We start from the raw sequence: 14,406 nt of genomic DNA on the forward strand, positions 1-14,406 counted from the left end.
AAATTCCTGGCATCTACCCAAACCTACCTAATCAGAAGCTCTGTTGGGGTCCAGCAATCTGAGTTTTAACAAATCCTCTCCACCCACTGCCATGGAGTCCATTCCAACTCATAGCGACCCTCCAGAGCAGAGTAGAACTTCCCTCATAGAGTTTCCAAGGCTGTACATCTTTACGAAAGCAGACTGCCACATCTTTCTCCCGCAGAGCAGCTGGTGGGTTTGAATGACTGACGTTTCGGTTAGTGGTCAACCGTTTAGTCACTGAGCCACCAGGGCTTCCCCAATAAGTCCTCTAGATGATTCTAATGGTTGCTGAAATTTGAGAGCCACTGGCCTAGATTGCAAAGGAGCTCTGGTAGCACAGTGGTTAAAACGCTAGGCTGCAAGCCAAAAGGTTGGCAGTTCAAACCCACCAGCTGCTCTGCAGAAGAAAGATGTGGCAGTCTGCTTCTGTAAAGATTTATAGCCTCAGAAACCCTATGTGGAAGTTCTACTCTGTCCTATAGGGTCGCCATGAGTTGGAATCAACGACTCAACCACAGTGGGTAGGCCTAGATTGCCTTGTACACACACACAGGTCCTCATAGTTCAGAGTACGCCCAGGTGGACCCCAACCTTGTGTCCTCAAGGATAGAAGTGCCTTTAATTTCACCTTTAAGTAGATGCATAGGTTGTAATCAATTAGCCTGACTAACTTCAGCAAAAACCCCCAAACTATCCTCTTTGCTCCCCAATGGGACGATGTATGGGCTTGAATTGCCAGATAATTGCTTCAATTAACCAATTCATTTTGCTTAGGTAGGCACAGCTAGAGGTAGTATCCTAAACGTCTTCTAGCCAATTCCCCTTAGGTTGAAGCTAAGTGAAGAGACTTGCTGAGGAGGGGCAGTTAGCCATTTGGCAGAGAGAACAGAGCTAGTCTCTGTGCCTACTCGGCCCAATTCACAAGTTTTCCTGTCCCCACCCTGGTTCATATGATTTTATGATATCAAGGTCTGGTGAGTGGTAACAGGAAGTGCTCAAGTACGCTTTGAGAGCATCCCCACATAATGAGAATCTTAGGAGATGTGGATTAGACCGGGGAACGTTCTGCTACCTACACCTCAGCAACTTTGATTTTTCCTGTCCATGTTAAGGGCAGCTTTGCAAGAATGTGTACTGGAGTTTTAGTTAGTGCACCTTATGAACATCGTTACTGTCTAGTCACAGGGGCACTCTTGCTTTCTGAAACCTCGAGCGGGATTTATTTGTTTTAAATAACAGCTTCGTTGGAATATAATTCACATAGCATAAAATTAATCATTTTAAAATGTACAATTCAGTGGTTTGTAGTATATTCAGAGTGTTGGAAATCATCACTGCTGTCTAATTTCAGAACATTTTCCTCACATCAAAAAGAAATGCCGCACCCATCAGCAGTCACTCCCCATTCCCTTCGCCTCCTAACTGATGGCAACCACGAATCTACTTTCTGCCTCTATGAATTTGCCAATTCTGGATATTTCATAATGTAAATTGAATTTTACAATATGTGGCGTTTTGTCTGAATATTTTACCTAGCATATGTTTTCAAGGTTCATTCATATTGTAGTATGTATAAGTACGTCATATCTTTCTTTTAATTATTGTGGTAAAATATATAGAACAAAACATTTGCACTTCAACTATTTTTTCCTGACAATTCTGTGGCATCGATAACATTTACCATGTTGTGCAACTATCACCACTATACGTTTCCCAATTTTTTCCATCATCTTTAACAGAAACTCAGTACCCATTAAGCAATAACTCCCTGTTCCCTCCTCTTGTACCCACCATGATAATCATGAATAAACTTTGGTCTCTATTCATTTGCCTATTCTAGATATTTCATTTAAGTGGGATCATACAATATTTGTCCTTTTGTGCCTGACGTATTTCACTTAGCATAATGCTCTCAAGGTTGAAACAGGATTTTTGAGACAAGTAATTATGATGGATTGACACAGTGCCTGCAACAATGGGCTCAAATATAGTAAGGATTGTGAGGATGGCAAAAGACCAGGCAGTGTTTTGTTTTGTTGTACACAGGGTCACTATAAGTCGGAACCAACTCAAGGGCACCTAACAACAACAATTATGAACATTCCTTGTAGGTTTTAAGAAAGAATCAGAATACTTACCTTGATTAGTCACCTCGAAAAAGGAAAAAATGCTTAAGGAGTAACATGGAAAGTTTTTTTTCATTTCCTACAAGTTGGGACTAAAATCAGTAACTTTTTTTTTTTTTTAGCAGTGCTGCAAGTATTACTTTCCATGAGATATTTAAAACCAGGTGCCAATAACTTTTTATTTGCCTTTAAGATAAAATTGGCTCGCTTGATAGAGCCTTCTATCTTTCAGAGTTGGAAGGCTTAGGTGAAGAAATGTCTGAAGAAAATTTCATTTCTCAGTACATATTTCTGAACTTGTTTGGGAGTGACAGTAATGGCATTACAAGGTATTGAAGCGGTGCTCCTGAAAGCTAGCGGAGAGGCCAGAGTGGTGTGAAAATCTCCTGCAAATCTATCAAGCATCCTCCAGCTCCTGAAGGTAGCTCAGAGTGTTTCCATTAGTGGTCAGAGTCAAGGAAGCTGGCTCAGGCCGGATATTGACACATAATATTTAGCGTGCACACCATAGTTTATGCTCTGTCTTTATTTTTTTTTTAATTTGGGGTCACATATCTGGTAGAATGTTCTGAATGAACATGTATGCTTAACCCATCAAGTCTAGAATATTTGGAAGCTATAAGAAATTCGGCAGACATCAGGTTTTAGTTACTGTGGCATCAACAAACTGTAAATTTGTATGTCACTTACAGTAGAGGGTTTTTTTTTAAAAAGAAAACAAAAACAATATTCTGATAGCCGGGGACTAATCTACTCAATAACAGCTAGTATAGAAAAAGATCACTATTTTGTTCATTTATTAGCCTGTTTATTTACTTGTGCAAGCATAAATGCATCCAATAAACACTTCTGAGTGCACATTATGTTCTAGAATTGGAAGGCCTAGAAGCTAACATGATATAGTCCCTGCTTCAAGGAGCTTGAATCCTATTCTAGTAGAAGATGGGTCAACAGCAGTATTAATTCAGTGTGGTACTTAAACGTGTTTCCTTTCTTCCCACAGCAGTTGTCTCTTTCAGAGTGTGTCTAAGTCCCTGGCCTGGTTTTATTGCACAGAGCAAAAAGAAATAATCAAGTTTTGTTTTGTTTTTGAGTGAGTGACTACTTGAAGAACACTCACAGACCAGCCACTAGGACCTCAAATGTGTGTCTCTGCTCTATAGTGTAGGGACCAGCTCCCCAGTGGATTGTTCCAAATAGCATTTTCCCTTGGAGCAACTGGATTCCTCTGGGAACGGGAACAGCTGCTGATGGTAGATTGCTCAGTATAAATCATGCTCTTATCCCAAGAGGATGAGAAACAGCCCTTTGGAGGATGAACTTGGGCAGCTTTTTATTTATTATGGTGGAGTGTGCCAGTGTAGGAAGGAGACAGCTTCTCCCCTGCCTCCACCCTAAATGGCACACATTTAGTCAGATCAAGTTAGCATTTCCCTAACAGCTGGTTAATTTGGAGGCAACAGTAGTGTTTAGTCAGAATAATCCTTCCATCCTAAATATAGGAAGTGTATCATTATGGTTTTTGCATTAACAAAGGTTGATAAATAATAATCTTTCCTAATTCTTGCTTTTCACAGTACCAATCCCTGACTTGGCATTTTGAGTGGTACTCAATCATGTCCCTGGTGAAATCACTGAGAAACTGCAACAGCAGTAATCTCATAGCAAAATCTGCCACTCAGATATCCACAGCTCTTGAATGGAGCCAGTTGGAAATCTTGGCAGGGATCTTTGAACTCCATCCCAGCCTTCAGGCTGATGTGACCCTAGATTTGTCTTGTAGCGGGCTGTCTCACAGTGTTTTCAGTGTCTGCCCTGCACAGAGACACATCAAAAAACCAAAAACCAAACACGTTGCCATCTAGTTGATTCCAACTCATACGGACCCTCTAGGACAGAGTAGAACTGCCCCATAGAGTTTCCAGGGAGCACCTGGTGGATTTGAACTGCTGACCTTTTGGTTAGTAGCCATAGCACTTAACCACTATGCCACCAGGGTTTCCCAGAGACATGCAAGAGGAGACAAAAGAAGAGTGAAGGGAGGTTAAGGCACATTTTACAGGATCAAGATATGAGTGTTAGGACTTTTTTTTTGTTCCAAGCCAATATCCTCATGCGTATTTTCAATATATGCCATCTAGCTAGCCTAACCTAAAATACTTAGCTGCATCAATCATTCAACCAACAATTCTTATATGCCAGATAGAGTGCTTGTTATGGTGGCTAATTCAAAGTTGCTTTTGGCCATGATCCTTGCTCTCAAGGTGCTTATACTTTAGATGCAGAGACAAGTGTTATACTCCTAACAGAGACCAAACATTGTTATTTACAGAGTGAGGGTTTAATACTATTTATGTATTAAAATGAAGTCCCCCTACTCTAAAATTGTTTTACATTATGTCACAGTTTTGAGTATATACATATATATGGGGACATTATACATATATACATATATAATGGGGACATTATCTATTGCCTAGAAAGTGGGACACACAGTAAGAGAGGAATGAGATTACTACAGGCTGAGATAGTCAGAAAAGCTTCATTGAAGAGGTAGGACTTGAGCTGAATCCTAAAGAATAAGAAGGGATTCAGAGAGATGAACAGAATGGATTGGAAATTTTAAATGACATAACAAAGGGAGCAATATAGATGGCGTAAATATATAATATCTTTTCAAGGGGCAGGGAGAGCTACCTGGCTAGAGTGAGCTTTCCTATGGGACCATTAGTGGGAACTAATACTGTGAAGACCAGATTTTATAGGTTCTGAAATGCTAGGCAAGGGAGTTTCAACTCCATTTTAGGGCAATTGAGAGACATCTAGGTTTTTTAGCTGAGAAATGACAAGATGAAGACAGTATTGTAAGGGGATTAATGGAGGTGATAAATGAAGAGCTTTGGAAGGGGAAGATCCTAGAAGTTGGTAAACTGGTAAGAACACCTAGTACAGTAGACAAGAATTCAGGCTTTGGGGTTAGATGGATCTGGGTTCCAAACTCAGCCCCTCCATTTACAGGCTTATACAAGTCACTTACCCTTTCTGTGTTTCAGATTTGGATAATATCTATCCTCTTCATGTATTCAGTACTGAGAACCTAGTCTGCCAAGTACAATGTAGGTGCTAGGGATATAGCAGTGAGAAAAATGAACAGAGTTCCTGCCCTAAGCTCCAAGTTCTCACGGATTCAGGAGAGTTGGGAGGATTAAATGAAACAATTTCTATATAGTGCATGGTACATTGTAGATGCTCCTTTAGGAAGGATCTAGATGGTGTCTAGAAAGTCCACTGTAGTGATACTCAGGTAATGAAGTAGACACATTGCAAAAACTTGCTTTTTCAGAAACTTTAGTTACCAGAGAAGAAGCACAGGTATACCTTTTAGGAAACAGATCCCATCCTACCTGATTTTTTTTAAGGAAGCCTCTGTTCTCTTTATTCCAGTTTGGCTGGGCTTCAATAACATGGCCCTTTCAACGCCTGCATGGCCTTCTCATGCTTGTTGCACAACCACTGTGCCCGACTCCAGTGATAAGGAACCGTTTCCCCTTTCCTAGGTGCCCGGGCCATGGGCGTCTCTACCACAGGCCTCTCTTCAGTTATAAGCAAAAGCCTTCCCGTCAAGGCGTTCCAGTGCTTTCTGTCCCCTCCCAACAAGAGGATAAGAACTGGAATTACCTCCTAATATCTCTGTGCTTAGGCCAACTCCACAAAAGGAAAATGTGTTCTAGGAGGATTTATTCACTGACGTATCACTGGGCTTTATGTTTATGATCTGAGCGCCTAAGAATTTTTATCACCAGATGGTTGACCAAAAGAACAAATGATGTTTGTTATCTTTAATATGCTCCAAAACAATGCCAAGCAAAGCACTGAAAATAATTTTATTTTTATTATACATTAGCAACTCTGTAATATAACTTGGAGTCTACCCCCAATTGGTTATTCAACAGTGTATAAGGATTATTGATTATTTGCAGAATATCGTGCTATATATTAGATTGAAAGTCTGGAGCTAGCTTCCATACTTCTCAGTGGTATTCTTCAAAGGAAAGTCTCTACACTTGGAGCCAGAGAATAAGGGTTCTAGACCTCACTGTGACATGTGATCCTGAAAATGCATTTAAACTCACTGTGAAATCAGAATAATAATAAAAACAGGTAAAATTTATTGAAGAGTTACTATATACTTGGCAAAGTATTAAGTACTTTACATGGACTGTCTTTTAAAATTCTCATAGCAACGCAATAAAGTCCAGATTATAATTATTTTTCTTTATACATGAGGGAAATGAGACTTGGAATGGTTGTAGTGCCCCCCTGCCCCCACCCACAACTAAATTGAGAAACCAAAGTTGAAACTGCATCTCTCTTAATCCAGAGCTCTGAGGCTTCACCTCCCATTTTCCTGGGTAATTTATAAATATCTAACTAGTTAATACATGTGAAAATGTGCTTTGCACTTGAAACCAATATAGAGAATGCTCTTTTCTCAATTGTAAAGCCTTTGAAATGAAGGGTTATAGCTTATTCTTGTTTATGTCCTACTGATGCTTGGCACATAATGGATGATCAAGCAGTATTTGTTGGAGAAAACATTTGTATTCTTGTGCTGTTTATTCCCAGTCACACTACTGTATCTAATTATCTCCATGTCTACTAAACTGCCCCAAACATTGTTATTTACAGAGTGAGGGTTTAATACTACTTATGTATTAAAATGAAGTCCCCCTACTCTAAAATTGTTTTACATTATGTCACAGTTTTGAGTATATACATATATACATACACAGAGAGAGAGGGATGGTTTAACAGTCATATTTAGAAATTTCTACCCTGTTAAGCTGAGAATCCATCCTATGAGATTGTCATGATAACTGCAGAATGAAGAGAGCATGAAAATGCCAAGGGAAAGCCAGACACACAATGCTCACTCAGGGGGAAGAAATAAAGAAAGGCATCCTGGAGCGGTTATTTTTAGGAAGGATCTGAAGGAAAGGAATGGCAGGCTGCTATACACCAACCCCCCTTCCTCTGTTTTTTTTTTTTTTTTATTATTATTATTTTCTTTCTTGGTCTCCTGACATTGTAAGGCTAACAATAAAGTATTTATTTCAAACAATGTCTATTGTGTTTTGTCTGGTTTTGTTTTTCTAAATAGGATAAATTTTAGACCCAGAGCAGAGGAGGCATTGTACCAGATACCTCTTTTGTACCACTTCAGATCCACCTGTCTCTTTTCCAGCTACCTGTGGGCACCAGCTCCCAGGACTTCATGCAGGCCCAGCCTGGTAGAGCCTTGCCTCAGGCCGATGACCCAAGACCATTCCCCCCAACCTATGTTCATTTGTGTGCAATCCAAAAGTGCAGGAGAATTAACACTCTGTGGGGTGTATCTTTGAGCAACGGCAGATGGATTGTTGTCTCTGTTGCTAGCTGCCATCCAGTCGGCTCCCCAAACTCGTGATAACTCCATGCACAATGGAACGAAATACTGCCCGGACCTGCACCATCTCCATGGTGTGTTGCAGATCGACCATTGTGATTGATAGGATAGTCATTGGTTGATTTTTAGAAGTAGATCAGCAGACCTTTCTTCCTAGTCTGTCTTAGTGTGGAAATTCCACTGAAACCTGTTCAGTATCATAGCAACAGACAAGTCTCCACTAATGGTGGCTGCACATTGACTGGGAATTGAACCTGGGTCTCCTACATGGAAGGGGAGAATTCTACCGCTGATCCACCAATGCTTCGGGACATGATGGATAAAGTCTTTTTCTTTGTACTCTGATGGATGATCTTGAGATTCTGTTTCTTCAGCTTCCTGGGCTGTCCTGTGGTTGCCAACTGGATAATACAACCTCATATGGGCTCTTCTTTCTTGCTTGCTTCTCTTGTCTGTTACTCCTGCTTCCTTGAACTGTTCTTCCAATAAATTAATATTACACATGCCCTCTGATGCCCTCAGAGAACTAGGGAACTAGGCTATGACAGGCATTGAGAATAGAGGGTCAACACCTTAGCAATAAATATCATTAAACTGAGGGCTTCATTTTTTTGACTCATGGATGCCAATTATGACAAAGAGAAATGTCAAAGTGCTGAACTGCTCTGAACACATAACAATCATGTTCCTGAAGAATAGCTACTGACAATGACCTGGTTTAATGCCCACAGTATTAAAAATGAATAAAAAGTAGGCCAGTTATTCTGTGATCTAATTTTACATAAAACATGTATTTATGTATTTTTAAGAGTGCATGTGAAGACATGAAAGAAAAACATTAACTGATGTTAACTGTGATTGTCTCTGGGTGGTGGTATATGGACAGTCTTTATTTTCTTCTTTATGTCTTTCTATACTTTTCCCAATTGTCCATGACCATGCTCTAATTTTAATTCTACTTTTAAAATTAGAGAAAAAAATTGTAATTATTAGAAGTGAGCCTAAAGAGCCATTTCTTCCATTCTCTAAGCCTTTTTTCTCCATAGAAGCAATGCGTGTTTCTACCTGATGAAGCACAGTGGCACCAGAGCATCCTTGTCTTTTTTCACAGGGCAAGGGTTGGTATGGTTTGTGCTGTAATTCAATCGCCAACAGAGGCCTAGAGATGGCTTCACACTTGAGGTCACTGGGGAGCCGCCACATCAGCGAGGCTGAGTGCACATTTACTGGTGGGAAGATGATATTAATGACAATCATAATGGAGGAAGAACACTGAGTGATTACTGACAGCAAAACAGCATTGTCAGAGCACAGAGGTGGACACAGTCCCAAAGTCTAGATGTAATCTACATTTCTATAAGGCATCCTGACAGCCCTTGGCATAGCCCTCAGTTGGTGATGATTGATAAGGAGAAATTGGTTCAGAAATTTTCCTTGTATCCTTTGGCAGTGTAATTGCTTTACATATGGATAAAGTAGGTGGCTGCCCCCCTGGGGCAGTGGGAAGTTTGTGTCTAACTCTCAAGTATGTCATAGATGCCTGAAATCCCACCATTATTACTTCATTGTGATGAGTTAAGCAATGTCCACCACCAGGTTAGGCAAAGACCCCCAGTATATTCCTGGGAAGATCTTATAGTATTACAGCATTATCATTTCTTATCGTTTTATCTTGAATAAATTAATCAGATTTTTTTCTTCTTTAACAACAAGGGAAAAGCAAATTAAAAGACAAGGTGTATAGAAAGGAGAGAGTTTGAGGTCAGACACTCTACAGGAGCAAGCTCTTGCCTACAGTAAAGAGAGCAGAAGAGCCTAACATGGTTTGTCTTCTATGTCCTAGTTAACAAAATAATTATATATAAAATTATTTTATGTGATATAGTTATAATTATATCACACAAATATATATATTAAATATGTGTTACATTTATAAATATACATATATCACACAATATAAGTATATCACACATTATACCAGGTCTATTTGACTGCAAAGTCTATGCATATGGTAGATTGCATTATTGGCCCCAATTCTTCACCCTTCTCTATATTTGCTCCCCTAGCCATGTGAATTTACAGTTCTTCCCTCTAAACTTTGACCTTGGCCAAAGTCTTGCTTTGACCAATGAGTTATGAGCGAAAGTGACGGCCCTCACTTGTTGCCATTTGTTCTCCTCCACCTCTGCCATTGCCATAAGAACATGCCCCAACTGGCCCACCGATCCAAGGAGGATGAGAGATACTTGAAGTACAGCCTCCCCAGTCTGACTAGATCACCTGACTCCCAGTGACCCACAGATGTGTGATGGGTAATTAATGGTTGTTTAAACTACCAAAGAGTAATGAATTACACAGTAATTGCTAGCTGGTACAATGCTTTTTCACTTCTACATCCAAAATTCATTGCATCCCAGCTCTAATAACACTGAGCTCCTTGTAGGCAGGAAACATTTCTCCATCTTTATATCCCTCCTTGCCTGGCATGACGTTTGGCATATGGTATGCGATCGGTAATGTTTGTTGAAAGAATAATTCTTTGCAATAGTTCCTAGCCTATCTTTGCAGACTAACTGTACCACTCTTCTTATTCCTCTGACTTCAGTCATGTCCAGCCATTCCCATGCCTATTTAATCTTCTCTTTCCTTATAATACAATGCCTTTCTTTCTGGCATTTTCTTTCTCTTCTTCAGTTATTTAACTTTCTGTTCAACTTTCAAAATCCAACAGAAAGCTCACCTCTTCAGAAGCCGGAACCAAATACAACAGGCAGAGTTAGTTTCTCATTCTTCTGTGTTCTGATTTTGCTTCACTCATGGCTCTAGTATTTGTCCCACTGTAGTATAATTACCTCTTTTAATGTGTTTTTATTTTCCCCCCTTACAAGCCTGTAAACTCCTGGAGGGCAGGAACTGTGTATTATTTATCTATCCTTTTATCTTGTGTCTTTAATATAGTCTCTAGTTGGTGTAGGTCCTTGATAAATACTTTTTGACTGATCATAGAAGTTTAAGGAATGAGGCTTTCCTTTGCTAATAAAGCCTGAGACATGGCCAGGGAGCATCTGGGTGGTGGTAAGAGGGCATTGGTGTCTAGCGAGGGGGAGGGAATTCCACGGTCCTGGGAATGGCAGACGAGGGGGAGGGAATCCCATGGTCCTGGGAGTGGTAGACTGAAAACAGAATATGGGAGTTTCCTTAAGGTCTTTCCGAAGGGTGTCCCACTCAGTTCACAGCAAAGACTGTAGCAAGTGGGGAGGGTTGGGTAGGGGGAGTCACTTTCCCCTGGGTGCAAGTCCAAGGCAGCACCAGATGAGGTGCGGAATGACACTGAGCCGCTACAAATATGCAAAGCTCCTGACTGAGGCAGCCGGACAAGAGGGGAGGAAGGTGTTTCTGCTGACTGTCACCGCTATCAACTTTCATTCATCATGAAATTGGGGGGGACAGGGAGGCAACTTAGAGATTGCCCCTAGGCTTTTGTTATCCTCGCTATGCCCCTGACAAAAACGTGATCCAAGTTGGCTTGTAGTTCTAGTCCACACACTTATCAGCTGTTTTTTTTTTTTTTAATCATTTGAAGTTCATAAACTGAAAGGAAAAGAAAGAAGATAGGTAGAGACCTCCGCGTAAATACCCCATTTACAGCCCTCATTGCTAGGGAAGAGATCTTGTGGAGGGATGTGTAACAAGCATTGTTTTTGAAATCAGGCCAATCTGGGTTAGAATTTCCCTTGTACCACTTGTTTACTGTGTGACCTTGGGCAAATTGCTTTACCTCTCTGAGCCTTTTTTCCCTCATTTATAAAACTGAAAATGTTACTTTCTGTTTTATAAGGCTGTTGTAAGGATTAAATAATACATGTTAGCTGAGAGAGATTGGAGTATACTTTTGTTGTTAGGTGCTGTCGAGTCGATTTTCCACCCATAGTGACCCCAAGCGACAGAGTAGAACTGCTCCATAAGGTTTCCTAGGCATCATCTTTATGGGACCAGATTGCCAGGTCTTTCTCCTGAGGAACAACTGAGTGAGTTTGAACAGCCAACTTTCGGTTAGCAGCTGAGCACTTAACCATTGTGCCACCAGGGCTCTTTAAAAACCTCCAAAAGAAAAAAACCTCGTTGCCGTGAAGTCGATTCCGACTCACAGTGACCCTATAGGACAGAGTATGACTGCCCCATAGAGTTTCCAAGAAGCGCCTGGTGGATGTGAACTGCTGACCTTTTGGTTAGCAGCCATAGCTCTTAACCACTGCACTACCACGGTTTCCCTAGGGCTCTTTAGGCATTCTTAAATGCCATTTTCCCCACTTCAGGCCTAATCAAATAATAATAGACAACAAAGAAGAATGCTGTCTTGTTAGTAACCATGGGCATTTGATTAGAACATTCTGATCTTCAGGTCAAACTGGTTTATCCTGTGGGAATCACAGTCAATTATATGAAAGTGATTAAATGAGATAAGAAAAAATGGTTCTGAAGTTCTTCAGAATAACCAGGAAGAATTTATGTCAGGTTCAACTCTTTATACATTTTTATAGATGAAAAACTTACAGAAACCAGGGTTAAAATGAAAGCGGACAGAATTAACTAGGGCAATAAAAAAGGGGTCACTTTTTGTAATGATACAAGTACATGAACTCTTGGTTAAATTTTATCAGGTTTCACAGCTTTTTAACTCTTGGATAAAAATCACAGTATGGTACCTTGATTCAGAAAAGAATATAAATAATATATTTATAAATGCCAACTTTTTTGTGGTCTCATTTCATACCTGTCACCTCATATTAGGAAATACATCTTTCTGTGGGTATTAGAACACACCAACCTTCCTTTCGTCTTTAGAACTGTTTCAGTTTCCATTATCAAAGCTTGTTCAGAGGCAAATTCTTGTTCCTGAAAATCGAAGTTCATGAGAACCATCTTTAAACCTTGCAAAATTATTTCCATAGCATCTGATTTCTTCGTGGATGCATTTATTTTTATTAGAAGAGACTTTCCGGCAGCCAAATACAGATTCAGCAACAGGTTGACAGGTAGGCCAGGTGCTTGACATGGCCATCATGTCAGCCATGGTTCAGCCTCCATTCAGATGGGTCACCTCAAAGACACCTCATATTTGGAGATCCTTCTCAGGCTCAAAGACGGAGCAGAGACAGTAGAGCTTTGCCTTATGGTGAATACAAATATATCTAAAATATATTTCCCTTTGGAGGTTCAAGTTTTATTGTGTGTAAAAAAAGAGAATGGGAGTTTTAGTGCCATTCCCAGCCATGTTCTTCTATTAAAATGTTTAAATTACATAGGAGTAAAAAATAAAGTTAAGGAAAATGGATATAAATCACCAAACTGTAGAGTACGTATAATAAACACCTCTAAATCAGAAGGGCTCATAAAATAATAGTTTGAATCTTTTACCAATAATATTAATGACAACATGTAAATTAATATACCCAGTGCCATCTTTCTTCCCTCCTGGAAGCTGAAAAAACTTTACTGACCTTCTTAGCCAACTTTTAACACATACTATGGGTTATGATTTGTGTATGGGAAGACCAGTTCACAGAGAGGTTGAGTCTCCCGATTGCTAAATCCCACATTACAGCTTTAGGTTTATGCCTTTTTGAATTCCTTCACACAATGTGTCTTACTTTATTCTAGCTCAAAGGTTTGACTTTGGTCTTTCTACTCAGGCTTCTCCCACCCAAGAACCAAGCGGCTTCTTTCATAACTCTGGCACTCACACCTCCGTTCCAATTATGAAGTCATTTTGTAAATTTGCCTTCAGGCAAAAACTGACTCAGATTAGGGGGTTAGTACAATTGTGTTCCTCCTACAAACTCCTGTTTAACAATCAGACATTCCTCAGGGTACCAACTCAGATTGTACAAAACCAGTTGAAAAATACAAAAACAAAATACAAAATACAAAAATCTCACAATAGCCTTCTAAGGTTGATGTTATTGTCTGTGTATACAGAGTCATGCGTGTCTGCATTGATTCATCAGACATCTGTAGATAATTTGTGCCCATTACTGGGCATAGGAAGATGAATGAGAGCCCTCATATCTCAAAAATGTTGGAACTGTGGATTTAAGTATCCCTTCCTCCTCCAAGATAAATATAAATACACGCACACACACATATAATGAGAAATTTGAAAAGAGATTTTTATGCTCTAAATCAAGATGAGTATCTCCATGGATCAGAAATGAAATAGAAATGCAAAGTAGTGAGCAAGGCTGAGGGGGTGTCCTGCTGGCCTCCTGGCCTCCTGTTGAGAAATAGGCAGAGTCAGCTGGGAGTTTAGTTTGTGGAGGACAAATGGACTAAAAGTGTTTCCCAACCTGAGCCAAGTCACTGCTTGAAACCAGCAGTAGGGGTGCATCTCCCACTGGTGAAATGATGTGGGAAAATCTATTGTCAGCTACTTTCTGGGCTAGAGCTTATGTGTAGCTATAGAGCTACAGAAGTTGGAGGACATAGTCCCAACCTCAGAACCAAGAACTGAGCCAAGCTGCCTACCAGTTCTGCAAAGAGTAGCATGAAGGCAAATTCAAAAGCTTAACAGGGAGGAGTAGGGAGAGAGGAAGAGAGAAAAAGAAAGAGGAGACACAGAGGGAGAAAAAGGAGATAGAGAGAGAAACAGAAATCTTTCTCTCTCAAAATAAGCTTGCAATCCAAAAATCTAATAAACAAACAACAACAACAAAAAAGAGCCCATGAATGGATGATGAATTTGTCATAGAATAAATGAAAGTAATAGAAGAATTTGAATAAAGATTATATAATAAATTTATTTATGGTCTT

Source organism: Trichechus manatus, unplaced genomic scaffold (assembly GCF_000243295.1).
Source record: "Trichechus manatus latirostris isolate Lorelei unplaced genomic scaffold, TriManLat1.0 scaffold00141, whole genome shotgun sequence".
In the NCBI taxonomy this organism is placed as follows: domain Eukaryota; kingdom Metazoa; phylum Chordata; class Mammalia; order Sirenia; family Trichechidae; genus Trichechus; species Trichechus manatus.